Source organism: Coregonus lavaretus, assembly GCF_964263955.1.
Source record: "Coregonus lavaretus genome assembly, chromosome: 32".
NCBI classification, from domain to species: domain Eukaryota; kingdom Metazoa; phylum Chordata; class Actinopteri; order Salmoniformes; family Salmonidae; genus Coregonus; species Coregonus lavaretus.
The window spans coordinates 16,270,356-16,287,809 of record NC_140019.1 but is presented as its reverse complement, the minus strand read 5'-3'; the positions used below and the strand labels follow the sequence as shown (position 1 = coordinate 16,287,809).

General features: G+C 43.5%; 1 pseudogene across 1 annotated transcript in view; it reads left to right on the top strand.

Annotated features, from left to right (window-relative positions):
• LOC311107728 (neuronal acetylcholine receptor subunit alpha-7-like) overlaps window positions 1-17,454 on the top strand; it is a 69,528-nt pseudogene that overhangs the window by 32,506 nt on the left and 19,568 nt on the right. The window contains exons 3-4 of the transcript in view: window positions 7,770-7,814; window positions 12,542-12,651. The product of the transcript in view is annotated as a neuronal acetylcholine receptor subunit alpha-7-like (transcript). The remainder of the gene's footprint in view (window positions 1-7,769; window positions 7,815-12,541; window positions 12,652-17,454) is intronic.

The following is a 17,454-nucleotide window of genomic DNA, read 5'->3' as shown; positions in this document are numbered from 1 at the left end:
CTGAAAATAGAATGGTGCTAAAGATAGCAACAGCACCTCTCACTAGCGTCTGATAGGAAAGGGAAACTGTTGACATCTAAGGGACATTACAACAGGCTGCAGTTTAAATTCATAGCAAGCCTGCCATTGATAACGTTATGAATAATTAAGTAGGTACAAACAGAAATTACATTTTTACTGCTACTGCTTATCTACCACCAACAATACAAAATGCTATTACTATAAATTATGAAGATACAATATGGTCAAATAAAGTGTTGCATTATAAACAAATTACTGTTATTACGCTAACAACTCTAATTCATTTTCATCATGTTTGAAAGTGATTGAAGAATTGTGACATGTACAGTCACAATTTTACATACAGTGGCAGGTATGTCCTTCTGAGGTTAGGTGACGTGTCTGTTAATGTGTAGATGTAATGCACTTCTGCTGTTTGGCTCCTGTTATATAAGACCTCCCAGACAGACAAACACACACACACACACACACAACCACTCATGCAAATACAAATGTGCACTGTATGTGCGTGTATATGTCGCCAAATGAAGAAAAATGTGCCGACTTGAATGTCAGTTTGGGGAAGAATTTTCACCATAAAAACATACCTTTATAATAAAGCATTCCATGCATCATCGCATTTCCAGCCATGTGCAAACTACTGTAAGATAGCCTACTATTCGTAATGTGATGAGTAGATTGGATAGTCATCATTTAAGCCAGTAATATACTGTAACTCAATCACTGTTCACAAAAAAGACTGTTCAATGCATGGCTGAATGAGAATAGCCGTAGAGGCCTAGGCTATATCAGATACGTTTCTTCTTTCGTTGCAAGCCTTTTATAAACACATTTCATGCAATTGTACTACGCTTTATATGACTGGAGATATTAGCGTAATCTATTTTTTTTGTATTTTACCCCCTTTTTCGTGGTATCCAATTGGTAGTTACAGTCTTGTCCCATCGCTGCAACCCCCGTACGGACACGGGAGAGGCGAAGGTCGAGAGTCGTGAGTCCTCCGAAACACAACACAACCCAACTGAGCCGCACTGCTTCTTGACACAGTACCCGCTTAACCCAGAAGCCAGCCGCACCAATGTGCCGGAGGAAACACCGTGCACTGCGCCCGGCCCGCCACAGGAGTCGCTAGTGCGCGATGGGACAAGAACATCCCTGCCGGCCAAACCCTCCCCTACCCTGGACGGACCCATGGGTCTCCCAGTTGCAGCCGGCTGCGACAGAGCCTGGACTCGAACCAGGATCTCTAGTGGCATAGCTAACACTGCAATGCAGTGCCTTAGACCACTGCGCCACTCGGGAGGCCCAGCGGAATCTTTTTTAATATGAGAAATTACAGGTTAGCCTACTCTGCTGACATTGACAAACAGATAAATAAAAATGACGTTGTCCATGTACAGTTGAAGTCGGAAGTTTACATACACTTACAGTGGGGAAAAAAAGTATTTAGTCAGCCACCAATTGTGCAAGTTCTCCCACTTAAAAAGATGAGAGGCCTGTAATTTTCATCATAGGTACACGTCATCTATGACAGACGAAATGAGGAAAAAAATTCCAGAAAATCACATTGTAGGATTTTTAATGAATTTATTTGCAAATTATGGCGGAAAATAAGTATTTGGTCAATAACAAAAGTTTCTCAATACTTTGTTATATACCCTTTGTTGGCAATGACACAGGTCAAACGTTTTCTGTAAGTCTTCACAAGGTTTTCACACACTGTTGCTGGTATTTTGGCCCATTCCTCCATGCAGATCTCCTCTAGAGCAGTGATGTTTATGGGCTGTCGCTGGGCAACACAGACTTTCAACTCCCTCCAAAGATTTTCTATGGGGTTGAGATCTGGAGACTGGCTAGGCCACTCCAGGACCTTGAAATGCTTCTTACGAAGCCACTCCTTCGTTGCCCGGGCGGTGTGTTTGGGATCATTGTCATGCTGAAAGACCCAGCCACGTTTCATCTTCAATGCCCTTGCTGATGGAAGGAGATTTTCACTCAAAATCTCACGATACATGGCCCCATTCATTCTTTCCTTTACACTGATCAGTCGTCCTGGTCCCTTTGCAGAAAAACAGCCACAAAGCATGATGTTTCCACCCCCATGCTTCACAGTAGGTATGGTGTTCTTTGGATGCAACTCAGCATTCTTTGTCCTCCAAACACGACGAGTTGAGTTTTGGTTTCATCTGACCATATCACATTCTCCCAATCCTCTTCTGGATCATCCAAATGCACTCTAGCAAACTTCAGACGGGCCTGGACATGTACTGGCTTAAGCAGGGGGACACGTCTGGCACTGCAGGATTTGAGTCCCTGGCGGCGTAGTGTGTTACTGATGGTAGGCTTTGTGCCAGTTGAGGACCTGTGAGGCGTCTGTTACTCAAACTAGACACTCTAATATATTTGTCCTCTTGCTCAATTGTGCACCGGGCCCTCCCACTCCTCTTTCTATTCTGGTTAGAGCCAGTTTGCGCTGTCCTGTGAAGGGAGTAGTACACAGCGTCGTACGAGATCTTCAGTTTCTTGGCAATTTCTCGCATGAAATAGCCTTCATTTCTCAGAACAAGAATAGACTGATGAGTTTCAGAAGAAAGTTATTTTTTTCTGGACATTTTGAGCCTGTAATCGAACCCACAATTGCTGATGCTCCAGATACTCAACTAGTCTCAAGAAGGCCAGTTTTATAGCTTTAATCAGCACAACAGTTTTCAGCTGTGCTAACATAATTGCAAAGGGTTTTCTAATGATCAATTAGACTTTTAAAAAGATAAACTTGGATTAGCAAACACAACGTGCCATTGGAACACACTGATGGTTGCTAATAATGGGCCTCTGTACGCCTATTTAGATATTCCATAAAAAATCAGCTGTTTCCAGCTACAATAGCCCTTTACAACATTAACAATGTCTACACTGTATTTTTGATCAATTTTATGTTATTTTAATGGACAAAAAATTGGTTTTCTTTCGAAAACAAGGACATTTCTAAATGACCCCAAACTTTTGAACGGTAGTATAGGTTGGGGTAAAGTGACTATGCATAGATAATAAACAGTGAGTAGCAGCAGTGTAAAAACAAGGGAAGGGGGGGGGGGGGGGGGGGTTCAATGTAAATAGCGCTCTGGATGAGAGCGTCTGCTAAATGACTAAAAATGAAAGTAGAAGCCGTTAAGGAGCCTTTTGAACCTAGACTTGGCGCTCCGGTACAGCTTGCCGTGCGGTAGCAGAGAGAACAGTCTATGACTTGGGTGACTGCAGTCTTTGACAATTTTTTGGGCCTTCCTCTGACACCGCCTAGTATATAGGTCCTGCATGGCAGGAAGCTTGGCCCCAGTGATGTATTGGGCCATACATACTACCCTCTGTAGCGTCTTACGGTCGGATGCAGAGCAGTTGCCATACCAGGCGGGGATGCAACCGGTCAGGATGCTCTCGATGGTGCAGCTGTAGAACCTTTTGAGGATCTGGGGACCCATGCCAAGTCTTTTCAGCCTCCTGAGGAGGAAAAGGTGTTGTCGTGCCCTCTTCACGACTGTTGTGTTGGACCATTATAGTTTGTTGGTGATGTGGACACCAAGGAACTTGAAACTCTCGACACGCTCCACTACAGCCCCGTCGATGTTTTCCTGTAGTCCACGATCATCTCCTTTGTCTTGCTCACATTGAGGGAGAGGTTGTTGTCCTGGCACCACACTGCCAGGTCTCTGACCTCCTCCCTATAGGCTGTCTCATCGTTGTCAGTGATCAGGCCTACCACTGTTGTGTCTTCAGCAAACTTAATGATGGTGTTGGAGTCGTGTTTGGCCACGCAGTCGTGGGTGAACAGGGAGTACAGGAGGGGACTAAGCACGCACCCCTGAGGGGCCCCGGTGTTGAGGCTCAGCGTGTGAGATGTGTTGTTGCCTACCCTTACCACCTGGGGGCCGCCCGTCAGGAAGTCCAGGATCCAGTTGCAGAGGGAGGTTTTTAGTCCCAGGGTCCTTAGCTTAGTGATGAGGTTTGTGGGCACTATGGTGTTGAACGGTGAGCTGTAGTCAATGAACAGCATTCTCACATAGGTGTTCCTTTTGTCCAGGTGGGAAAGGGCAGTGTGGAGTGCGATTGGAATTGTGTCATCTGTGAATCTGTTTGGGCGGTATTCGAATTGGTGTGGGTCTACGGTTTCTGGGATGATGGTGTTGATGTGGCCCTTGACCAGCCTTTCAAAGGCTAGCGACGTTAGTGATACATATACACAGATGGTCAGATAGACAGACAGACAGACAGACGTTTACACACACACACACACACACACACACACACACACACACACACACACACACACAGAGAGAGACTACATTGACCTGTGAAGGATATATAATCATATTTTTATAATGACCATTTAATCACCAGGTATATTTGTTAAATCTTTAGGAGAAGGTCAGCAGCCAAATCCTCTGTTCTACCATGCTGCTTAATGATGCAGAGAGGGTTTCTCTGATTTTAAACAGGACACAGCCACTCCTCTCTCTCTTTATCTTTAGCCCAGGAGGACATGCAGAGTACCCCTCAGGGCTAGGGGAGATTTTATATTTGCTCTGAAATGTTTTTTTGTTGTTGTTGTGTGTATTGGCTTTGGCTCTGTGGTCTGTTTGTAGCGATGTGCTATGGTTCCTTTTGTGTGATCTAGTTCAGGCTCAGGCTGGCTCTGTGGTGTTGCTGCTGGTGAGGTCCTTTGGCTTGGTCCAGTCTGTTGGTTAGGTCTAGTTGAGGTTTGGTCCAGTCTGTTGGTCAGGTCTAGTTGAGTTCTGGTCCAGTCTGTTGGTCTAGTTGATGTCTGGTCCAGTCTGTTGGTCTAGTCTAGTTGAGGTCTGGTCCAGTCTGTTGGTCTAGTCTAGTTGAGGTCTGGTCCAGTGTTGTGACTCAGGGCAGGGCAGTGAGACTCAGATGGTGAGGGTGGCTCATGGGTCCTGTCTGGGAAACGCTCAATGCATGATTTAATGCGATTGGCTAACGGGACGAGCACAGCTGCCACCACTCCACTGGGCATGGGTGTGTGTGTTTGTTGTTAATATGTGTATTGATGTGTGTGGGTGGTGTATCATGCAGAGCCATCTTTAGTTAGTTTTTCAGTTACGTTAAACACTGAATGTGGCCCAACGTTGACCTTCTGGATTATACATAAAAACAATGAGTAGATGAGAATGTGCCACATGATTATTATAATTTTTCGGAGGAATAGCTACGTTAAGCATGAAATCTCCCTGGTGTCAACACGTCATATGTTACCTTTCAGTAGCCTACCTGTCGCCATAGCTACAGCACAGCTCTACACATGGTTCACTGTATACAGCTTTGAGACAATAACAGCACTGCTTGATTAGGTGTAATGGTTTAATCACTGGCATAAACTGGTATTCCAGTAGCTGATTAGCACAGTCAATTTTGCCTTTCTGACACGATGGTCATTGGTCAGGCCATGCCACTGCAAACCAACAAGCTAGGCTTCAATTGTTAGCCACAGAGCTTGTGTTAACATAGCGGATACAGTATTACCCTAACATAGTCCAAATGCTCTCAGAGCCTGTTTCTGTTAGCATAGCACAGTGGATTTGAGCCAGGATACTGTAAATTGGTGATTTGCTAACTTTAGAGTTATTCATTTATTTATTACCTTTGCGAAAACAACACTGACTGACTGGTGGTCACCATTCCCCCCTGACACACACACACACACACACACACACACACACACACACACACACACACACTGAAGGAAGCACACATTAAGATGTTGCTGCAAGTCATTTCTTGTGACTATGATTACAGGGAGTGTAAAGGGCTGTAACGGGGACAACAACACTCTTTTATGCTATTTATACTTTGGCACTTAAGATAATGCTGCATTTGATGGGCTTTGGTGTTTGTTTGTGAGAGAGAGAGAGAGAGAGAGAGAGAGAGAGATTTCATATTCTACCAAGTCCTATTAATAGTTTTCTACATTGTGCTAGCTAATTACATTGAAAATTAAATTCCAATCTGTGGGTGTCTACCTGCTGCTTATGTCGGGGAGCCAGTTAGTTTTCATTCGTTTCTGGCTCCCCATAGACAGCAATTAGACAAGCATCATTCACCATCCCAGACACATTGTTAGACTTAAAGATGCACTCTGGAACTTTTCTATAATTTCAGCCTATAGTTTTGAAAGTGGCGCTCACGAGCCAAAACTGATCCCCATTTTTTTTGTATTACGTCATCCAATTGTGTACTACGTCATCCATTTCATGTGAGTTACGAATTTTGCAGTTCGTGTAATATGTTAGAAATCCAATTTGTGCAATTAAAGGGCAACTCCACCACTTTTCAACCTCATTTTCATTATCTTTAGCACAATACCATTGTCAACATATGTGAAAACAGCACATTTCTAAGTTTTGTAGAAAAAATGAAGTTAAAAAGTTCTACCCGATGACATCATCATGTTTTTTACTTTTAATCCTACCGTGTGATGTCACAGAGAAGCATGTTTTTAGGACCTTTCTTATCTTTTTAACCACAGATCATAGAAACATGCTGTTTTCACATATGTAGACACTGGTTTGGTGCTGGAGATTATCAATATGAGATTGAAAAGTGGCGGAATTTACCTTTAAGAATTTGTTGTGCTTTAAGGGACAAGAATGATAACAATCTTAAAGCATTCAGATAGGAAATATTGTTTAAATTGCCTATGCCAATGTCTTATGAAATTTCAAAGACATGACTTACATTTTTTGTGAAACTTTCTATTGGACTAATGAGGGAGACAGTGAATTTGTGTGTGTGAGTGAGTGTTTGTGTGGTTTGGGGGGGGGGGGGGGGGATATTTGTGTGTGTGAGTGAGTGAGTGTTTGTGTGGTTTGGGGGGAGGGGGGGGGATATTTGTGTGTGTGTGTGTGTGTTCCCATGGTAAGGGATGCCATATGCAGCACATGAGGCTGCTGAGGGGAGGACGGCTCATAATAGGAATGGAGTGAATGGAATGTGTTTGATACCATTCCAATAATTCCATTCCAGCCATTACTATGAGCCCGTCCTCCCCAATTAAGGTGCAACCAGCCACCTGTGATGTCCAGTGACCCTTACAACTGAGCACTGCAGGGCTGTATAGTGGGTGACCTTGAGTTGGTGGAGGGTTGATATTTTCTCGTTGTAAATTTGACCCTAACAGCCTTCAACACCCACCAAGCCCGCTCCCATCTGCTAGTCAGACACGATTACTGCAGGATCAAAACACACACATTGAGGAGAGGGGTATCTGTAAGCTGTCGCTACACACACATACACATTCACTGTAGAATGAATGGCACTGTCTTCATCATCGGGGTCATTTGATGGAATCCTGGAGATGTAGATGTGGATATGTATTTTGTCACATAGCCTCCACTCTCAGACCTACTTTTTGGGAGAGGGAGGGGGAGAGGGAGAGGGAGAGGGAGAGAGAGACACTTATATCTGGCTAAACACTTATTTACTCAGATCAAGCAGTCTGAGGTCTGTCTCTGCTGTGTGTTGAGGTCTATGGGGCTTGTTGTTTTATACCCAATGCGTATAAAAACACAGTGGTTACAAAAATGCAGCTTTTAGGGAGGTTTCACTGTCCAGTTGTTTTGTACCCATGCCAAACCAACAGTAGACAATCATCAAAACCTTACCCTTTTCTGTTTACTGTAATGATTTCCTATTGTAGCCATTGAATTGAATTGTTCTTACCTTCTGTCTTTCGTCAGGATGAGAAGAACCAGGTCCTGATGACCAATGCATGGCTACAGCTGGTGAGTAAATGGTTGAGGACTGAATGACAAACAATTACCTATTATGTTCTCATGCATAAAATTAAATACAATTGTATTCGTCACATGCTTTGTAAACAACAGGTGTGGACTAACAGTGAAACGCTAACTTACGGGCCCTTCCCAACGATGCAGATAAAAAGAAAATAGAGAAATAATAGAAAAGTAACACGGAATAATAAAAGTAATATTAGATTCACAATGAGTAACGATAACCTGGCTATATACACTGGGTACCAGAAGATGTGCAGGTGTACTAAGTAATTAAGGTAGATATGTACATATAACTAGGAATAAAGTGACAGATAATAAACACTAGCAGCAGCGTATGTAATGAGTCAAAAAACTTAGTGCAAAAAGCGTAAATGCAGATAGTCTGGGTAGCTATTTGGTAAACTATTTAACTAACTATTTAGCAGTCTTATGGCTTGGGGGTAGAAGCTGTTCAGGGTCCTGTTGGTTCCAGACTTGGTGCATCGGTACCGCTTGCCGTGCGGTAGCAGAGAGAACAGTCTATGACTTGGGTGGCAGGAGTCTTTGGCAATTTTTAGGGCCTTCCTCTTAACTTAACGCTGACACCGCCTGGTATAGAGGTCCTGGATGGCAGGGAGATCGGCCCCAGTGATGTATTGGGCTGTACGCACTACCCTTTGGAGCACCTTGTGGTCAGATGCCAAGCAGTTACCATACCAAGCGGGGATGCAGCCAGTCAAGATGCTGTCAGTGGTGCAGCTGTAGAACTTTTTAAAGATCTGAGGGACCATAACTCCTGAGGGGGAAGAGGCGTTGTCATGCCCTCTTCACAACAGTGTTGATGTGTTTGGACCATGATAGATCCTTAGTGATGTGGACACCGAGGAACTTTAAGTTCTCGACCCACTCCACTACAGCTCCGTCGACGTGAATGGGGGCGTGCTTGCCCCTCCGCTTCCTGTAGTCCACGATCAGCTCCATTGCTTGCTGACGTTGAGGGAGAAGTTGTTGTCATGGCACTACACTGACAGGTCTCTGACCTCCTCCCTATAGGCTGTCTCGTCGTATTGAGTGCCTAGGGTTGGGCTGTTTCCAGATTTTCATATTGTCATACGTCCTTCTCTCATTCATTCATTCATTCATTCATTCATTCATTCATTCATTCATTCATTTACGGTATTACCATCTTAGTACACAAGGGGGCGCCAAATAATTATAAAAAGACCATTGGGCATCTGTTACCAGAATGCTAATAAAATTAGCACGCATTATAGCACATTTCCATGGAGGCTGCTAGCTAAATATGCTAACGAGCGCAAACGAAAATAAACAAATTGCAAAGACGGGCAATCCAGCTCATAAAGTTATACATCTATAGGTAGGAGCTACCGAATGTAATTTTTGGTGAGTTTGGACATTTACAAGCGAATGTCAACGAGAGACATTGTGCAAATGAACAAAGTTTTGACTCATGCGTGTCTGCTCTGAAGCAGCATGTGTACGCACTGTGTCTGTCTGGAGTCACTAGGGCAACGGGCCTGCCTGCTTTGCTCCATTGCTTGCTGACGTTGAGGGAGAAGTTGTTGTCATGGCACTACACTGACAGGTCTCTGACCTCCTCCCTATAGGCTGTCTCGTCGTATTGAGTGCCTAGGGTTGGGCTGTTTCCAGATTTTCATATTGTCATATGTCCTTCTCTCATTCATTCATTCATTCATTCATTCATTCATTCATTCATTCATTCGTTCATTCATTCATTTACGGTATTACCATCTTAGTACACAAGGGGGCGCCAAATAATTATAAAAAGACCATTGGGCATCTGTTACCAGAATGCTAATAAAATTAGCACGCATTATAGCACATTTCCATGGAGGCTGCTAGCTAAATATGCTAACGAGCGCAAACGAAAATAAACAAATTGTAAAGACGGGCAATCCAGCTCATAAAGTTATACATCTATAGGTAGGAGCTACCGAATGTAATTCTTGGTGAGTTTGGACATTTACAAGCGAATGTGAACGAGAGACATTGTGCAAATGAACAAAGTTTTGACTCATGCGTGTCTGCTCTGAAGCAGCATGTGTACGCACTGTGTCTGTCTGGAGTCACTAGGGCAACGGGCCTGCCTGCTTTGCTCGGAGAAGACGGGGAGGAGCAGACAGGCCGAGAACAGAGAGGAGAAAAATCCAAGGAAATCAAAAGATAGCAGTGGCAGCTGTACAGACAACTCATCCAAAAGGCTTTGACTTCTCAAACATGGCAGAAAGCTTACACAATATGATGCCCTGTCACCTTATTAATTCAGTAACTTACTTAGATAACTAGCAGGTTAAACTTAGGGGTCATGTTAACGCAGAATTCTTAATTTTTCACGCAGGAAAATAAGATAATCTGTGTAAGAAATCTCATGCTGCGTTTTGTAAAGCTTCTTATTGTAATTTTTGCTCGGCATCAGACTAATTTTGTGCTTCAGTTGCACTTCTCCACTCAGATGAGAATTCACTAACAAGCATTCTGTCAGCAGGCAGCGCTCTGACTGAATTCAAGATGAACTTTAAGCAAAACATTAGGAATTGTAGCTGGCTACATTCTTCCTATTATAAACAATAGAAATATGATGGCCATGCATCGTTTTTGCAAAAAAACGAATTTACTTGTGTGGCTGCCAGCCAAATAGCATTCCACTTCTGTTCATGAAAATGAAACTATTTTCTGCCGAATGTGTTGCACTAATGTATTTTCTGTGAATGAAAACTATAGTTGCACATCCCTGATCATTCTATTGAAGCAAAAAAAACACTGTTGACTTCCAATATAAAACGCGACCCCTGTCAATACACAGCTGGACTCACCTGCTCCCGCTTTCACCCGTTGTGCTATTTACAAACAAACACGTGACTGGCTCAACTGTTCTGGGGAACTATAAAACTTCATAATGTAAAAGAATGTGAAGGGTGAAATTAAGAACGTGCTTTATCTCCTAACACATTGACTGCAGGTATTTACTTAAAAAGTAGCTACAAATATTAACATTTATTGAAAAACATCAAATAAATAGTTTCGACGGTATTGAAAACCATCCCGTGGCTATTTCCAAATATCCCTATATACAGTATACCAACCAAGCCTAGTCACTGGTACTTCCTGTTTTGAGTTTTTGCTTGTAAGCAGGAATCGGGAGGATATAGTTATGGTCAGATTTGCCAAATGAAGGGCGAGGGAGAGCTTTGTGTGGGTCTATGTGTGGAGTAAAGGTGATCTAGAGTTTTTTCACCTCTAGTTGCACAGGTGACATGCTGGTAGAAATGAGGTAAAACGGATTTCAGTTTATCCTGTATTAAAATCACCGGCCGCTAGAAGCGCCGCCTCTGGATATGCATTTTCTTGTTTGCTTATGGCCCTATACAGCTCGTTGAGTGCGGTCTTAGTGCCAGCATCGGTTTGTGGTGGTAAATAGACAGCTATGAAAACTCTCCCCATCCCACCGAAGAGGCAGTAACACCATCTCAAATTGATATGCCACAGGGGTTGTCTGGTAGGATAACATCCTATTAGTTGTATATTGAGATAACAATAGCCTGCCCGTATTGTCTCCTAAAAATATTGCTTCTGTTGAGTTAAAACTGCCAGTTATTTTTAGCCATTCTGATCTTGATCCAACATATTGGATTGGACATAGAGCTTAGATTGCTTATCCCGATGTTCCGTTGGTAATCTGGAGGATACATGCTTATAGAGAGTTGATGAGGTTGGATTTCTGGAAGGGGAATGCAGTCCACCTTGTCTAGTCTGGTCTCTGTCATTAACATGACACACAACCAAAAGAGCAACGCCTCCACTCTCCACAATCATTACAAACAGACCTCTGACCAATTTACATTTCCTCATCACTTTATTAAAATTGTTATTTATTTATTCATTTACTCTTTTATATAAGTCTTGCAATTATTCATTATTTTCCTATTGTCCAATTAGGACGTCAGCCTCAATGTTTAAGCCAATCACTCAGCTAGTCATTGTTGTGTGGATTATGCGACGCTGGCTTTGGCTCATATCATCAGAGAATGCCCTCAGGCTCAGAGTCCTGGCGGGCAATGTAAAATACATGTACATGTCTGTCGCATACCGTTAATTCATAAGGGAATAGTGCTTCAGTTGACAGACTGCCAAGACCTAGCTAAGCTAGCTGGCTAGACTAATTGAGGCATAGGCTACTGCACTTTTCCCTGTCTTTCTACAACAACAACTCTATTCAGATAATACAGTGGCAGCCTACCTGTTGGCTCTTGGTCGTTGTAGCCTATCCGTCTCACTTGAACTTTGAATTCCATCATTTAAATTCCATTTTCCATTGATCTCCTAACGTGCTTGTCACACACAGCGGCTCTGTGACTGCAGTGCCGCTGTGATGACTTGTGATTGGCTGACAACAACAACAAGCTGTACGTGCCAATCTCGTGAAAAGCCTGAGCAGCAACATAAATTGCAGCAACATAAATTGCTCTCTTTCTACTGCAGCAGGCCCGTCGGGTCTGTACGGGCAAATCAGTTATAATTACACATACACAACGACACTCGTGACAATCAAATCAGATGGACCCACTCGGGTCCCGGATTGGGTCTCAGGTATTCGGGTACAGGTGGACCTGTGAATACCTCTACTCAGTACTGGACCGATGTGTCTCTCTGCTGTGTGACTATCTTGGATGTGTCTCTCTGTGTTCTGTCCTCAGTACTGGACTGATGTGTACCTGAGCTGGAACCCAGAGAAATACCCTGGGGTTCAGAACCTACGTTTTCCCTCCAGCCAGATCTGGACCCCTGACATCCTCCTCTACAACAGGTGAGCTCCCACATTGGTCCTCTCCTCCCATCATCCTGATCTCTTGCCATGATCCTCCCCTTCTACAGATCAGCTCTCGCTCTACAAGAGGTGGAACCTCCATCCCCTGTTCAATTACAACTTTGTGATGCAGTCATTTATGATTGATCCTTTCTTGGGATTACTTTCGAGCTGACATTGTCTATATCATAAACCAACAGCATCGGAGCATATGTGACCTGGCATCACCCTGCCTGGAGGGACAGGGTTTGAATAGGAGATATGTTTACAGACGTGTTTAGTGCGGAACTCCCTCAGATTGTGTGTGTGTGTGTGTGCGCGCCAGTGTTAGCGTTGAGAGGCAGTTGGGTATGCATGTTTTTAGACATGCACAGTGTTTGGGATTCAGGTGCGGTTTGTGTCGTCTCGTCTCATCTCTCCCTTCATCACCCCCTCCTCCTGTTAGTGGCACATTTACAGAGATTGTATATACACCTCTTCACTTAGCTATGTAGGGCAAAACACAAGAAAATGCACTGGTTAGACATGTGAGAAAGAAAAATACATGGTGCGAGGTAGACACACATAATTACAATCTCTATGCATATAATCACCACACGCATCACAGGATCACAGGATTAAAGAGAAAAAAGCAAAAAGTATTTAATCCTGATTGTAAAAGCCCTGCTGCATTTAGAATAGGGATTACTCCTCTCACCCCTCTCTCCGTCTCACCCCCTCTCTCCGTCTCACCCCTCTCTCTCTCAGTCTCACCCCCTCTCACCCCTCTCTCTCCCCGTCTCACCCCCTCTCTCCCCCCTCTCTCTCCCTCTCACCCCCCTCTCTCCTCCTCTCACCCCTCTCTCCTTCCTCTCACCCCTCTCTCTTCTCTTCTCCTCTCACCCCTCTCTCTCCCCGTCTCACTCCCCTCTCTCCCCCCTCACACTTCTTTCTACCTCTCACCCCTCTCTCTCCGTCTCACCCCTCACCCCCCTTTCTCCCCATCTCACCCCTCACCCCCCTTTCTCCCCATCTCACCCCTCACCCCTCTTTCTCCCCGTCTCACCCCACACCCCTCTCTTTACCTAACCTGCTTCACCCCTCTCCCTGCCTCACCCTGTTTTTCTTCTCATTCATGTAAAAGGTGCCTATTATATTATATTCTATCCTGTTCTATTCTATCCTGTTCTATTTTATCCTGTTCTGTTCTATCCTGTTCTATTCTATCCTGTTCTGTTCTATTCTATCCTGTTCTATTTTATCCTGTTCTGTTCTATCCTGTTCTATTCTATCCTGTTCTATTCTATCCTGTTATATTTTATCCTGTTCTGTTCTATTCTATCCTGTTCTATTTTATCCTGTTCTGTTCTATTCTATCCTGTTCTATTCTATCCTGTTCTATTCTATCCTGTTCTATTCTATTCTGTCCTATCCTATTCTATTCTATTCTTCACATAAAAGGAACATGCTTCTACTATTTTTGGTAAACATACATTTCTGACACTATAAAAGTTAAATGAGGGTTAGGCTCATTGGTTTGGGTCATTTAAAGCAATCATCACAGATGTTGATGAATTTCACCATAAGAGCAGGGTTAACCTTGTAGACCCTCTAATATCATGGAGCTGCAAAAGAGAATCAGTTTTATAGCAGTGCTGCTGAAGTTTAGCTGCCCCAAAGGGAACCTTAAATTTACAGTGATAAGCACCATTTACACACACACACACACACACACACACGCACGGCTAAACACACTACTTTGAGACTCACACACGGCCACACGGCACACACACACACACACACACACACACCCACACCAAAGCAACAGACTTTAATGACACACACCCCATTAAACCGTTCGGCATGAGTGTGCAACCAATAACACGCTAGTCTGGCAGGGGTGTATAGCTGAGGCACCCAGGCTCATTAGTATGCTTCATAGATGAAAGAACGTAGATATTAATTTATTCACTTCTATTGTATTTAATGGGAGGTTATTGAGTCAGTTGAATACATGATTAGTGTTTTGATCTAAAATACCATTTCATTATGGAATGCTTTATAAGTACACACAATAGAAGGATCAACAACATGTGACAGATTATGCATTGTTTTTCTGCATTCCATTTAATTAATTCCCCCTCTGAAAGATTCCCTTTCATATCTCAGTCTGCCTGGTATTCAGCCGCCGAGGGCTGGGGGATGAAAGGGACGTTGAACACATCCGTGATTGCTGTTTGTTTGTGACTCAACACATAGCAGGATTAGACTACAAAATATTGTTGATTGCATTGATAAACTGTCGGCCCGCATTGAGTTTGCTGTGAATGAATCCTTAATGGCAACGTATGTTTCCTAATGAATATGTGCTGAATATACAGTGAGGAAAAAAGTATTTGATCCCCTGCTGATTTTGTACGTTTGCCCACTGACAAAGAAATGATCAGTCTATAATTTTAATGGTGGGTTTATTTGAACAGTGAGAGACAGAATAACAACAACAAAATCCAGAAAAACGCATGTCAAAAATTTTATACATTGATTTGCAATTTAATGAGGGAAATAAGTATTTGACCCCCTCTCAATCAGAAAGATTTCTAGCTCCCAGGTGTCTTTTATACAGGTAACGAGCTGAGATTAGGAGCACACTCTTAAAGGGAGTGCTCCTAATCTCAGCTTGTTACCTGTATAAAAGACACCTGTCCACAGAAGCAATCAATCAATCAGATTCCAATCTCTCCGCCAAGACCAAAGAGCTCTCCAAGGATGTCAGGGACAAGATTGTAGACCTACACAAGGCTGGAATGGGCTACAAGACCATCGCCAAGCAGCTTGGTGAGAAGCAATTATTCGCAAATGAATGTGCGATTATTCGCAAATGGAAGAAACACAAAAGACCTGTCAATCTCCCTCAGCCTGGGGCTCCATGCAAGATCTCACCTCGTGGAGTTGCAATGATCATGAGAACGGTGAGGAATCAGCCCAGAACTACACGGGAGGATCTTGTCAATGACCTCAAGGCAGCTGGGACCATAGTCACCAAGAAAACAATTGGTAACACACTACGCCGTGAAGGACTGAAATCCTGCAGCGCCCGCAAGGTCCCCCTGCTCAAGAAAGCACATATACAGGGCCGTCTGAAGTTTGCTAATGAACATCTGAATGATTCAGAGGAGAACTGTTGAAAGGGATGTGGTCAGATGAGACCAAAATGGAGCTCTTTGGCATCAACTCAACTCGCTGTGTTTGGAGGAGGAGGAATGCTGCCTATGACCCCAAGAACACCATCCCCACCGTCAAACATGGAGGTGGAAACATTATGCTTTGGGGGTGTTTTTCTGCTAAGGGGAAAGGACAACTTCACCGCATCAAAGGGACGATGGACATGTACCGTCAAATCTTGGGTGAGAACCTCCTTCCCTCAGCCAGGGCATTGAAAATGGGTCGTGGATGGGTATTCCAGCATGACAATGATCCAAAACACACGGCCAAGGCAACAAAGGAGTGGCTCAAGAAGAAGCACATTAAGGTCCTAGAGTGGCCTAGCCAGTCTCCAGACCTTAATCCCATAGAAAATCTGTGGAGGGAGCTGAAGGTTCAAGTTGCCAAACGTCAGCCTCGCAACCTTAATGACTTGGAGAAGATCTGCAAAGAGGAGTGGAACAAAATCCCTCCTGAGATGTATGCAAACCTGGTGGCCAACTACAAGAAACATCTGACCTCTGTGATTGCCAACAAGGGTTTTGACACCAAGTACTAAGTCATGTTTTGCAGAGGGGTCAAATACTTATTTCCCTCATTAAAATGCAAATCAATTTATAGCATTTTTGACATGCATTTTTCTGGATTTTGTTGTTGTTATTCTGTCTCTCACTGTTCAAATAAACCTACCATTAAAATGATAGACTGATCATGTCTTTGTCAGTGGGCAAACGTACAAATCAGCAAGGGATCAAATACTTTTTTTCCCTTACTGTAAAAGCATGGGGGTGTGAAATGCTATACGTTACTGTATGATACAAAAACAACTCAAACATGACACATATACCTAATCTAAGAAAAGGGTACAGTCACACTGAGCATTGTACACACTGACAATTCTGCAGTGTCATGTAATCTACACACTCTTACAGTGACAAATACACACATCTCACACCATAACCTTGTGTAGACTTGGATCAGCACCAGACAGTCTAAGCACCATTTAGAATGGTTACTTCATGACCTCTTAAGAGAAGGAGAGGGAAAGGAGAGGGAGAAGTCAATGTTTTTACTGCTGTGCTGATCGATCAGACCAAGGACATCCAACTCAGGGTGACAGAACATATCATATATTAGGGTTTGAGTTGACAAATTGCCATTCTAATTTGGTGTGGCTGTGTGTGCACGTCTCCCATGCAGTCTGCAGTAATGTGCCTGTCTGTCCAGATCTCATATTTAACAGACAGGCAGCCATCCACAGGGTTTCTCTGACAGACTGGGAAGTGTTCGCTCCCATCTGTCTGTCAATATAGAGTGTATCAACTGCATAAGCCTCAGTGTGTGTTTTTCTCTAGCCATGGCATATCGTACTCTCAAATAGGACCGATGTGACTATGACAGTAATGTTTATGGACATGTTAAGTTTTAAAAAGGAGCAAGATCATCACTCTCTCTCTTCCTACCCCTCCCTCTTTCTCTGCACTGAATATGGTTTATATGTGTATTTGTACTGGGAACAAATGGAGCCAAGGCTCACATAGATATTGTTTGTTGTCATTACACTGAGGCATGCAGAGAGAGAGGGGGACATATGTTCTATCCCCACTCCCACTCATCAGGCCC